A 12401-nucleotide genomic window follows, 5' to 3' on the forward strand; every position below is an offset into this window, starting at 1 on the left:
TCCTTCTCCGTCACACACACACACACACACACACACACGGACACACACACACACGGAGCTCTGACGGTACCATATGGCCCTTGGCAGAAGACTGAGCCCTTGGGAGTCTGTGAGTGTCCCCGAGGACACAAAGAGCGAGGGGGGTGCGGGGTGGCAGGAACAACATTTAGACAGGATATTTTTTCAGTTGTTGGTGGGAAAATGAAATAAAAAATGTCCCCCAAAACTGCCACGTCATGCATTCCCTATACCCTGCACGGTTTGGATACAAAATGATGTGTCACATCACATATTATATCTGAAACTAACGTATCTAATGCTTGCCACTGTCTTCGGGATGCACCTTGGTGGATATGTCTTGATATTACTGTCACTATGGACAGTTTAAAACGAAAAGAAACCTTTTTAGTGCATCCCATTCATTCTTCTTCATTGTCAAAACCTGGGGCCTGCATTACCCACAATGCAACTCAAGCCTTTAGTGTGTCATGCAGACATAACTCCACTCCCCCAGATTTGTTCCAATGTTCAAACGCGTAGCTTTCAGCCCCAACCGACGCTGACTCAAGTGACATCACTTAAGGCGAGTCAATCGATTTTGCGCAGTTGCTTCTGGAGCCTCACACAGAGATGGAAGCAGCCTTTCATGTGTTCCCCTTTAACTCATTTTGTTCAGCTTGCAGTGGAGCGGAGTGTGTACCTGCATTTAAGAGCTGAGCGCTGCACCGGTTTAAAAACCTGTGTTACTTTGTGATGCAGTCAGAGAGTCACCGACTGTTGAGTCACCGACTGCAGCGTCTTTCTCTCAGCCGACATCAGAGCCACACAATGGGCATTGTTCAGCTTTAGAAGGCATGCAGAGCTTAAATGAACTGCTTTTAAATGATTTAGTTTTACATTCAAAGTCTGCTTTTATTTTCTGGATTCTGGTTATTTTCATCACCCACGGACGGTTATGTGTGTGTGTGTGTGTGTGTGTGTGTGTGTGTGTGTGTGTGTGTGTGTGTGTGTGTGTGTGTGTGTGTGTGTCCTGTTACTTTACTCTCATTCTATCCGCCCACTACCATATTCAGTCACGTAGTTTGTTTACTTTGAGGGTTTTTTACGACAGATTGTTTCTCTGGTGATATCAGGAACGTCTTGAGGGAATTTCTGCAAATCGTCCACTTGGATTCAAGGATGAACTGATTCGAAGTTTGATGCTTACAGGTCAATGTGACCACGAGTCAAGAATTCACATGCTAATTGTGACAAAAAATGATGAAGTGACGACTTTATTTGTTGGTGGAGGCAACAACCACAAGGCAGTAATTCTAACAATGTGAGATAAGATAAGAGGCCGGGAGGTGGAGAGGTGCTTTTAATAATATGACGTTATATTCCTCAATTGAAAGCTTTATATCTGAAAGGGACACCTTGGTACAGTTTCTTTCGAGTCAGCGAGTTACCATCATCTGAACAAGTGGTGACTCATGAAGTCCGATCATTTGACCTCTAAACGGGTCCAAAGGTAACGGACAGAAACAGTTCACAACTGGTAGACATTTGCAACCAGTGATGAGGGATCACAGCAAGACATGCCTTTATTATTCAGCCAAACCGCTGCTCTGAACACATATTTAAATGATCAGTTTTACAGGTCTTGCAGTAAAAAAAACTCTTAAAAAAAAGCTTATTTAATCTGGTTCAAATAATCAACATGATAAAAACAATGATTTTCACATGCGACACAATTAGTTTCTTGAATAAACAGTCTCATGCGAACGCTCTGCGCTGAACTGCAGTACATGACATCATTTCTCCGTCTTGGTCAGAGTCTCTCAGTCAGTCTGGACACCTTGCTATATACGTTTTGAAGACACTACAGGTGAATATTAACATCTTAATTCCTCTTTGAGGACAAAACAAAGCTTTCAGTGACAGCAAAAGTCCCAGAGGACCACCCGCTGAGCGTTTCCTCCCAGTAAAGAGCAGATACACGGGAGGAAGAGACACTTACACCGGAGAGGAATTGTCGGTATGAAGAAGATGATAAAAGTAATTTTACATTTGATTTTTATTGAGGAATGATTTGTTGGTGCAACGTAAAACCATGCAAATGTTTTCCACTCGGCGCGATGCCAAGGCAGTGTCACAACGCACCAATCTGTCCCACACACTCCTTGACCTCTTCCTCCTTCCTCTCTCCCTCGGCATTATGGGAGCAGGCCGTTTAAAAGCAGAGGTATTTACGACTCGGCACTCTCCTCTCGAGTTCCTGGAGCTCCACGAACATGCGGGACTGGCAGTGTGACACCACCAGCTCGGTTTAAAGATAGAATTAGTTATCTATCTGGCTATTTTGTATCGGGGGGGTCTGTCTGCACACCTGTCTGTCTGTCTGCCTGTCTGTCTGTCTGTCTGTCTTGTGCAGTTAAAGCGGGACCGGAGAGAGAACCATGTGCTCGGCATGACTTTAAGAGAGAAAATCAAACACGCGAGAGCTTCTTGTCGACATTTGGATGCTGATAACACTATTATTTCATCGATTTTGATCTTAATTGTGTTTTAATGTGATTCCCTAAGCATTTCGATGAAGTGCTTTGTTTCAGTAAACGCAACAGTTAAACATTGTGAAAATACTTGAGTCCTGAATGTACTCAACCGTATTTTACTGTTTTAACTGTTTGACGCATATCTAATTTAAATTCATGTTTATTATTTTATTGCCATAAAAGTTTTAAAATGCTAATGTTTAATAAGAGAAGCATCTTGTTTTTAAATGTACAATTTGAATTTGCAGCGTAACCACTTACATGTATTATGTGTCCAAAAAGGGCACGAATTAAAGTATAATATTAAAAGTATGAAATAACACAAAATGTATTGCACTGTAAAGTACAAATACAAAAATGAATTAAAAACGAGGGGTCATTGTTCACTTTCAACTGTGTGTAGTTTTTTTAAAGTTATGTAAAAAGTGTAACATTTTATTGACTTCACTGCCCTTTTTGGACCTGATGTAAATAAAGAAATGTGTTAAAACGTTCAAAAACGTCTTCCTGCTAAACTGAAAGGATATGTCGCCATCTACTGGTCAAATGGAGTAATCACACAACCTTCAGCCACAGGTGAAAACAATGACACGGTGATTTTTAAAACGCCGCAACGCCACCTGTCCACACAAAAAGGGCGCGAGGAGGGACAACCGAACAGCGGGGAAGACGAACAGCGAACATGTCGGACAGAGTTTTCGAACTCCTCAGCGAAAGCCGTGTCCCGCTGAACCGCTTCCCATCAGGGCGACAGCTGCCCAGGACTCCTCCTCCTCTGACGGGGGTGAAGAAAGAACTCCGTTTCTCCACTGAGGATGATGAGGAGGTACATGTGCATCGTGTCACTGCACGTCTTTATCACATTGTATGTTTTGATTGGAGTTATACATGTAATCCCATCTGTTCTCCTCATCAACAGACCAGTAGTCTGTCATCTACTGACCAAAACGGAACGTTTGATTTCAACACTTTTGGGACAGAATCAGGTACCAAATCATAAATGCAACACAGACTGCTTGTTTGACTTGACGACCTTCAGTATTTATTGCAAATGACTTTGAGAATAAAAGCGTTCTCGGATCTCGGTTGATCTCGTGTGTTGAAATGTTTTCCCTGATTTTATGTTATTGCTCAACTGAACCAGATGACCCGAACTCCATGCTGAAAGGAATGAAGGACTATCAGCTGACACTGACTGACTTGGAGTTTATTGAAAAGATGAGAGTAGAGAAATGTATGAAAAGACTGCAGGTGATTTATTTTTTTGGCTTTCTCTCTCACTGCTGCTGCTTGATTGCAGAACTGTTCTTCACTTTGATTGCAATCATTGTTTCTTCGTGTTTGTGTTCGTTGTGCTGATATTGTGACCGTCCTCAGGGGGATCTGGAGGAAGTGCAAAGGTTGTTAATGAAGGAAACGATGCCGTTGGAGCTGGCGTTGGCGTCCAGGGAGAAAGCACAGGCTGAACTCCAAATGGTGAGTTTGAATGACGACAACCAAGTTCTCTAATCTTAAACGTGTGCGTAAAAGTAAAGTGTCGCTTCATTCATCCTGATAACGCTGTTCTTTCTGTCAAGTTCCCGTCCTGTGAAGACCTCACTGAGTGGGTGAAGGTGGTCCTCAAAATGACATCGCCATCAACTGTGTTAACAGACCTCGACGCCAAGTCTCTCCTGGCCATGGTGACGGAAAAAACCATTCGACGAGCCGAGGAGGAGAAGAGGAGTGAGCTCACTCGGCTGGAGAAGCGGGTGGCAAACAAGTACTTACCAGCTTACATAGATGCCACTGAAGGCGGTCAATATCTCATTTTTTAAGGATCATTTTACCTTTTTAACTGATGTTTTCTATTTCCAACTGTTATGCAAGAAGCCATAAGAATGTCAATCTACATTGTAGATGTAGCATTTAAAATCTCCCCCCAAAAACATGCTAACAAGGATTTCTTCAAAACTTAGAAGGAAGAAAGAGGCTCACGCAAAAGGGCAGCTGCAAAAACAAGTTGCCCATGAGCAGGTAAGCGAGGCTCCAATTTGTGCAACGTTTTATTGTTTCGTGAAGTTGTTTTTTTTTTAAGTGTTTTTTGTTCTGCTTCCAGCTGAAGATACAGGGATCAATGAGCCGGTTATCAGACCTGAAATCTCAACTTCTACAACAAGAGGTGAGAATCTGGTCTCAAACGTGCATTTTTGGTGTTTGGCTGAGTGGGCAAAAAAGTAAAGCCTGTAAGGATTTACTGTAAAGAATAACTATGGTTTCACAGGAAGTCTATAAAGCTCTTGAAATGCAGATCAACGCCCAAGAATCACCAGAGATCACAGCAAAAGAAGTAGACTCTCCAGAGGAACTGCAAGCCGCGAAGAGACAAGCGAACTGTCGAGGAAAGGGAAGAACAGAAGCTCTGCAGTCGACTGAGAAGTTGCAAGCCTCAACAAACCAAAGTAAATCGACAAGGAGCAAACTGAGTCACCGGCGCACCGGTGTGAGAGACGATCATGGACGTGAGAACACAAGTGACACTCTGAAGCCCAAACAGAAGAAGACGCCAGCCAGAACTCCATCGCAGGAAGTCGAGACAACCGCACGGGAGTCTGTAGGAGCTGTGAGAGGGAGAAGGACGCCTCCGGGAACCTCGACTCCACCGCTGAAACATCAAAGTCGTGCAAAAGCTGGGGGAGCCACGTCAAGGCGAGCTGCTGGAGATGAGACGCAACACACTGTTCTGAGGAGGTCCAGGAGGATCGCCAGCAGGGCGGCAGTGTGGTCGTAGCGTTATATTGGATGGATTGTTTATTATATAGCGTACAGTCGTCCACCACGAGGTTGACACTTGTAGTTTTTAGTTTATCACATTTTAATTTTCCCAGGATCGTCTTCATTTTAACTTGTTCCTGAATTAATTCCAACAGTGGTTGTTTTTAATTTTTTTTTTTTTTAATGGATGTTTTATAAACTGCTGTTTTTAATTAAATGTTCATTGTTTCATTACGATACTTTGACGCTTAAGCCACTTAAGGTGTACAATAAAGACTATTGCAATTATGACTTGAATTTTAAATGTAAAACTTGATTTTAAGAAAGTTCATCGCCTTCTGTAAAGGTGGGGGTCAAAGGTCGTGGATTAATGCACGTGAGCCTGAAGCCGACACTCATGATGACCTGAATTAAATGTGATGTTTGATTTGTGGTGGAATTGGTCGCATGTCACACATGGGATTCTGTAGATGGAGACTTGATTTAGAGTTCTGTGAGGTTAGGGATCTTTTTTATTTATTTATTTTTTTTCTCTCTTCTGTCGGAGCCAGCGGCCATTTTATCACCTTCTCGTTCACGTGTTCGAAATGAGTCGCAAGAGCTGCAGAATCACTGCAATTTTCCCTCGAGTAGTAATTCGCGGACGGCCGAGCGGCGATTTGTGTGTAACGTTTATCTTCCATCAACTCCCAATCAATGGGTCTGAGTGGGGAAAAAGGAGAACACTCCCCTTTCAGGCTCCGTGGGTCCGGAGCGGGAAAACGTCGCGCTGACAGCTGGCATTTTTCGAGGCACCTTCTAAAATTACAAATTAAGTTAGCACTGACGTTCAGATTTGTCTCATTTGCCAGGATTTGCTTCTCAAACGGCTGCAGTCTTGGCAACTTCTTTCTTAACAACCAAAGTTCTGTTATGCTTTCCCACCTTGGGTCTTGATCCTTGACTTTACCTGCAATCTGGGAGGCTCGTTTTTAGTCTGACTGTAATCCCCCAGAACCTGAAGAGGGATCCCCCCCCCCTCGCCCCCTATGCGTGGACACATCCATGACTGGTGAGATCTGAGATGTTTGTCTGATGGTCAACGACCCGGCCAAGACCAAAGTAATACAAGCACAGGGTGGGGATCATGGCTCCACATCCTGTCATTACGTTTAATAGTCCGTGAGCAATGAGTTTATGCTAGAAAGGGTTTAGTTCTCTTGTTATTCCTGGGTTTTCTCCTCTGTGGCTCAGCGTTCCTCTGCTCCTCTTTGCCAAACCTGGAACCCTGAACTGCTGTTCAGTAATCGAGGCATGGGAACGTTACCTCAAATGCGTCAAGCTTCAGAAATCAGATCTTGTTTACGGAAGGAGTCCAAGCAGACGGCCGGGATCCCGGCCCAAGGAATTCTGGTTCATGGATTATAAAGAAGTTCCTTGTGTCTTTCGCATTGTGGCTGGATAACCGTCCCCCTGTATTTAGGCATTAAAGGCAACACATTGAAAAATGAAGCTTCTTGCAGTGTAAAATAACAGTTGAAAGTTAATGCCATGATGTACCAAAAGAGACCATAACTGATGGTGTTTGTGCAGCTACATTATGAATTGTACCAGTAATCTGCTTTGTGCATTTAGCCTGAACCACCACTAGAGGGCAGTGCTACGGATGTTGACCCTCGACTTTAAATATTTAAAATCTTACATATTTTGTTAGCGGTTGACATATGAGGGGATGAAGTGGGCATAAATTTGCATTTTATAAAGCTTTTTAACACCTTCAAATCAATGACTCTAAAGAAGAGATGTCAGTTCTTTGATCATGTATCAGAATCCTGATGAGATAACAGGCTTACATCTGTTAAAACACCAGTGTAAAGTTTAGAAAGAACGTCTTTGGTGTGAAAGTTATTGATGTTCAGACGTCCGAACTCATCTGTCCTCCCCTGTTACGCTTCTCTGTTTAGCTTTGGACGCCCGAGACAAGACGGAGCCCCCAGTCCCAAGGAAAACCCTGTCGCAGTACATCAGTGAGCCCGTGACACATGTAAGTCCAACAAGGCAGGAATACGTTTGTATGTCAGAATGGAGGAAAGAGTGTGAATCCTGCAGCTCAGTTCGTGAGAGGATGCTCCTCTTTAACCCTCGGAGGGACGTGGGAGGAGAAAGTGTTTTTGTTTCTCTCCAATGATTCGAATCCAGCAGGAAAGGAGAGAAGGCCGCAAGGAAGGAAGTGTTGTAGGTGTTCAGAAAGCAAAATGCAAAAGACAATGCAACAGACTAAATATTTGGACAATGCAATTTAGGGATGAACATGACGAAAGAAAGTTATTCAGCTTCCAGGGGAAGTTCTCCCACAGGGAGCAACTTACTGCATTAAAGGAGTCATTCCCCACACACACACACACACACACACACACACACACACACACACACACACACACACACACCTGTAGTCAATTAGTCCCTCTGCCTGCTGTATCTCATGTAACCGACTCAAGTTCACTTCAATCAGCTGAGCGTGAATTCTCACACGCACAGTTACTCTCATTGTGTATTTTAACACATTTTTCACGACTTCAATTACTAATTATAGTCAGTAGTACCAGATGTAATTCATACACTAAAGAACCCAGCAAGAGGAAGGGTGAAGACTTGTTTTGGAACTGATTTTAAGGGGTTATTAAAGTAATTGTGCACATAGATTTCACAACTGTAACTCCGGTTCTTTGCTGTATTTCTTTAAGTTGAAGTTTTGTTTTGCGACCCTTTGGGTTTAGCGTCTGTGAACCCGGACAGACCTCCATCGCAGGTTCTCAGTCAACACCGTCTGCGTGTAATCGCCCTGCACGCGGCTCCACGGAGCCAATAAAAACGTGCGCTCCTGGCAAACGAAGAGAGAGCGCGCGCTCAGCCCGTGGAAGCTGGACAAACAGGCTCCAGAGCCGAGCTGCTGAGGAGGCACAGACCCACTGCGAAGACCAACAGTCGTCTTCTGCCTTTCTGTTTTTTCCCCGGGGGTCTGGCTACGTTCTTGTTGTTGTTCCGTCTCTGTTTTGACTCGGGTCTCTGTTCCTGCTCTTTGAAATGACACGTGCCCTTCAGACACTCCTGAGTCCGACATGGCGTCCGCACGATGTGAGGCAGGTCTGAGGTCAGCACATCAACACTGAGGCTTTGAGTTGAGGCTGATTTCAGCTGTTTCTATGTCTGGAAGTCATGTTGCTGGATAGTAAAGAACAGTGACATGTCTGAGTAACCTTTAGGGATTTACCAACTGTTGTCAGCGGTCATTTGACACAGAAACAACTGCAGAAATGACAGCATGTTACGGCCTGAAGTGTCAAGCAATTTTAAGGTTGTGATGCATAAACCGTATCACGTCTGTGTGCTTTTGAACCCGTAATAGACGGAATCTGGGATCAACAGTCGGTTTCTCACGCTGGCCAATGGAGCGTTGTGGTCTGCCTGGCGAGGTGTAAAAGTGAGCCTGTTTCTTTTTTGAAGATATTAATGCAAATATTTTGCCAAGAGCAGAAATAAAACAGGGCTTTGTGGCTCCATCTGACACACAAGCAGGAAGGAATTCAGCCTTTTTTTTGTTTGTTTTTTCCACTAAAAATATATTGCTGTTCATCATCACGCTCCAGCACTTGACAATACTCTCTAATGATACTTTCAACCGTTTCACTTCTCAAATACCTGTGGTTTGGTGCTCGCCATAGATCAAAGCGTGTCACGTGCGCTGCAAATTACCCGTGAAGGAGGTGGCTGCGCATGCTCACCCACCCTCGACAGCATGACCTGTAGAATAGGTGGAAGAAAAGGAATCCATCATTTATGGGAAAATGATCCCTTAATTGGTCTGGACAGCTCTGACAGCGATGTTTCATGGAAAAGAGGCACAAAGCCTTGAGTCTCAAAGCCTTGAGATGAATATGCTGGTAACATGATATCAGTATGTTTGGCCATATTCGGTTCAGAGTGTGAGAATGCTTGTCTGGAGCTCAAGGCAAACCTTTGTTCCATCCCCTGGACATGACTTCTTGTTGCAGGCTGATTCTTTCTTTGGCCAGACTGCAGACCACATCAACAGACAATGACTCAGCAGCTTTTCCAACTGTGAGCAAGCTCTTTTTTTTTCTTCTTCTTTTTTTTTTTTTGGAGCCACCTTAAATTGATTCATTTACTTCCCACCATCAAACACCGGGGGTTTCCAAGTCCACACAGATATGTGGCTCCCGTTCCAAGGGCGGCAGAGGAATGAGATGCAAACCAAAGCGTTTGGCCCAAACTTACAGCCAAATAACTGAAACACAGAGAGGGAGGCTCTGCTGAAGCTGCAGTGATCTTGACGGACGGAGACGACATTCATGTCCAAGGCCGGTGGAGAGTACTCCGAGTAGAAAAGCAAATAAGTAGCAAAAGTAAACAGTTATGGATCATCTTCAGCATTTTTCACAATGCAACTCCTTTAATATGTTTGGAGGTAACCCTGCCAAGAACCACATGGACACACGGCCGTACAACTTTGCACCACAGCTCTATTGATGGAGACTTTTTGAGAAACGTGAATGCACCTCGTGGGTGCTTGGTGTTGTTTCGTGTATTCTTATTTGTTCTGCACATGGGGAGAGCTCAAGGTGGCCATGTGGGACTGAAAACACAGGACTTTCACCTGGGAGACCTCTGTTTGTGTCCCGTGTTTAGTTATTTGTCACATAACTTCCATGATTAAGAAATGTCACTGTTGTAGAATCTCAGAATCACGGGTTTTCTTGCAGGCGCACTGATTGCTCGTGTGAAAAAAAACACCCGCCGATTAAGAAAAAACCCTCTTTTGAAAGATAAGCAAAGAATGCAGGTTAGCGTCGCAGTAAAATCACACTGCAGTTCTCCCAGAACCAAAAGCCAATTCAGCCATTAACTTCAGCCAGTAAATTGGTGTGGAATGATTAATTCTTCCAGGTCTGCTGAAACCTAGACGATGGCATCATACTTGGGAAAACATCCACACCGGGATCTGTCCACATTCCACACGTCGACATGTTTCCAGTGCAGCGACAGACAGAGCCAGAAAGAGAGAGGGGGGGGGGGGGCTTGCAGCACCGAGGAGAGGTGATTTGCCCTCGTACAGCCGGCCTTAATGACCTCAGGAGATGTTGGTGGAGGCGGTTAGCGTCTAATGACCCTCTTCCTGTGACGTCACGTGGAGCCGGCGTGCTTTGGTTTGCTCTGTAATTGCCCTGACTTCACCGAAAGGAAAACACACCGTGACAAAATGAATGAACGCTGTTCCGTTGCCTTCCCGACCGTAAGTGGCACGACCGCTGCTACGTATTGTGTTTTCACAAGCTTTGAATGGCTTACTCACTGTGAGACTGTAACCTTTCTTAAAGGTTTGGTGTTACCGTACACATCTGTAAATGTAAGCCCCTGTGGTACGATTTCACATGTCATTTGTGTGCAAATAGCAAATTCTCTTCAAGAAGTTCATCTTAGCTTCTGCTGAAGAACGGCTCTGAACCTGTTCTACGTCTGTGTGTTGTTTTGCGTCTTAACAGTAAGTTGGTACAACGTTCTCCAAACCTCTTTCTAGTGCTGCGTTACTGTGCCAGCATAGTAACACATTTTGGTATTGCAAGCACATGTGTAGCTTGGTTACTCTTCATCAAAAACAGATTTCATGTGATTTCATTAAATGCGTGTTCTCAGAGCAGTGAGACAGCTGCGACACTGTCTCAGAGCTCTGGTGCTTTGGATTTCTCTGTGTAGTAAAAAGGCACGTTTTGTATCGGAGTAAAGGTTTCTTTACTGTACATGCTTGAGTTAATGTGAGAAGATACACGTTTGCCGCTATATTAAGCTGCATCATGACTTCAATTCATGACTGTAAGACACAGTCTGGAGCTCAAAGGGAACGTGAGAGGGCTAAATGGTTTTCTTCGTCCGTGGCAGACCTTTGAACACCGCCTGCTGGCTTTAATGAAGGGATGAAGACAACCTACTGTCTCCAGAACCTTTTGTATCCGGCTGCCAAACTCTCAAACCATCCAGCAAAGATGGAGAGGGACATTGGAGCTGGAGCAGGCTCTGAGTCGGAGGGATTAACAGCCAGACAGAAAAATTCAGAGGAGAGAGAGAGAGAGAGAGAGAGAGAGAGAGAGAGAGAGAGAGAGAGAGAGAGAGAGAGAGAGAGAGAGAGAGAGAGAGAGAGAGAGAGAGAGAGAGAGAGAGAGAGAGAGAGAGAGAGAGAGAGAGAGAGACTAGTCGACTCTCTTCGCCCCTAAATGCTCAATTATTTCCTTTCTCTGCCACATAACCAAGACGGTGCACTGGAGGAAGTGGAAGGTCTGCATTTTTCTGAGTCGTTAGGTGACTTCATGAGATGTTCTACCAGACGGTGGCCATCGACCGCCAAAACCGACAGCTGTGGGTCTGCTAAATGGAAAAAAAGTCAGGCGATCTGAGTGGTACTCAAATATGTGGTGACAGAGCTGGAGCCAGGATTCTCTTCCCTTCTCCTGCATCCGGCTCTTGTTTTTCTTCTCTCTATCATAAATAAGCTCAATAATGCCCCATTTAAAAGAAACTGACCATTAAATACAACAACTCCAAATCATAGTGGAGGTTAAAATGTGGTTGTTGGACAGCTTTTCTCCAAAATATAGATCAAAGCTTCAGGAAACAGCTTCTAGTGAGGTGATTGAGGATAAAGTGCGTGCACAATGCCCCCGAATATGTTCCCGTCACCCTCGAACGATCATGTCAGAGAGAGTGCCAGAAAAAAGAAATAAAGAGAGCGCTTTCACAGATTTCCTTTTTTTTCCCAATGTCCACTTCACTTCAGTGCTTTTTTGGTTTTGGCGCATTAACTTATTTCTTTTGCCAAATGGCAGATGAAAACCATGCTCACCAACAAATGATGTTCAGGATGACTGGATTAATCACATATCTGTCAATCACATAACTGCTGCAACGTTGGGAAAAGGTTTGTGTGATGCTCATGGACAGAGCCATTTTTATAAAGACCGAAACATCAGAAAGTAACGTCAACGTCCCACTTTTGACAGAATCGGGACGCATTAAACACAACTATTGTGACAAAGCATCCACCTGTTAGCACCGCTGCCAACA

Source organism: Melanostigma gelatinosum, assembly GCF_949748355.1.
Source record: "Melanostigma gelatinosum genome assembly, chromosome: 24".
Classification (NCBI taxonomy): domain Eukaryota; kingdom Metazoa; phylum Chordata; class Actinopteri; order Perciformes; family Zoarcidae; genus Melanostigma; species Melanostigma gelatinosum.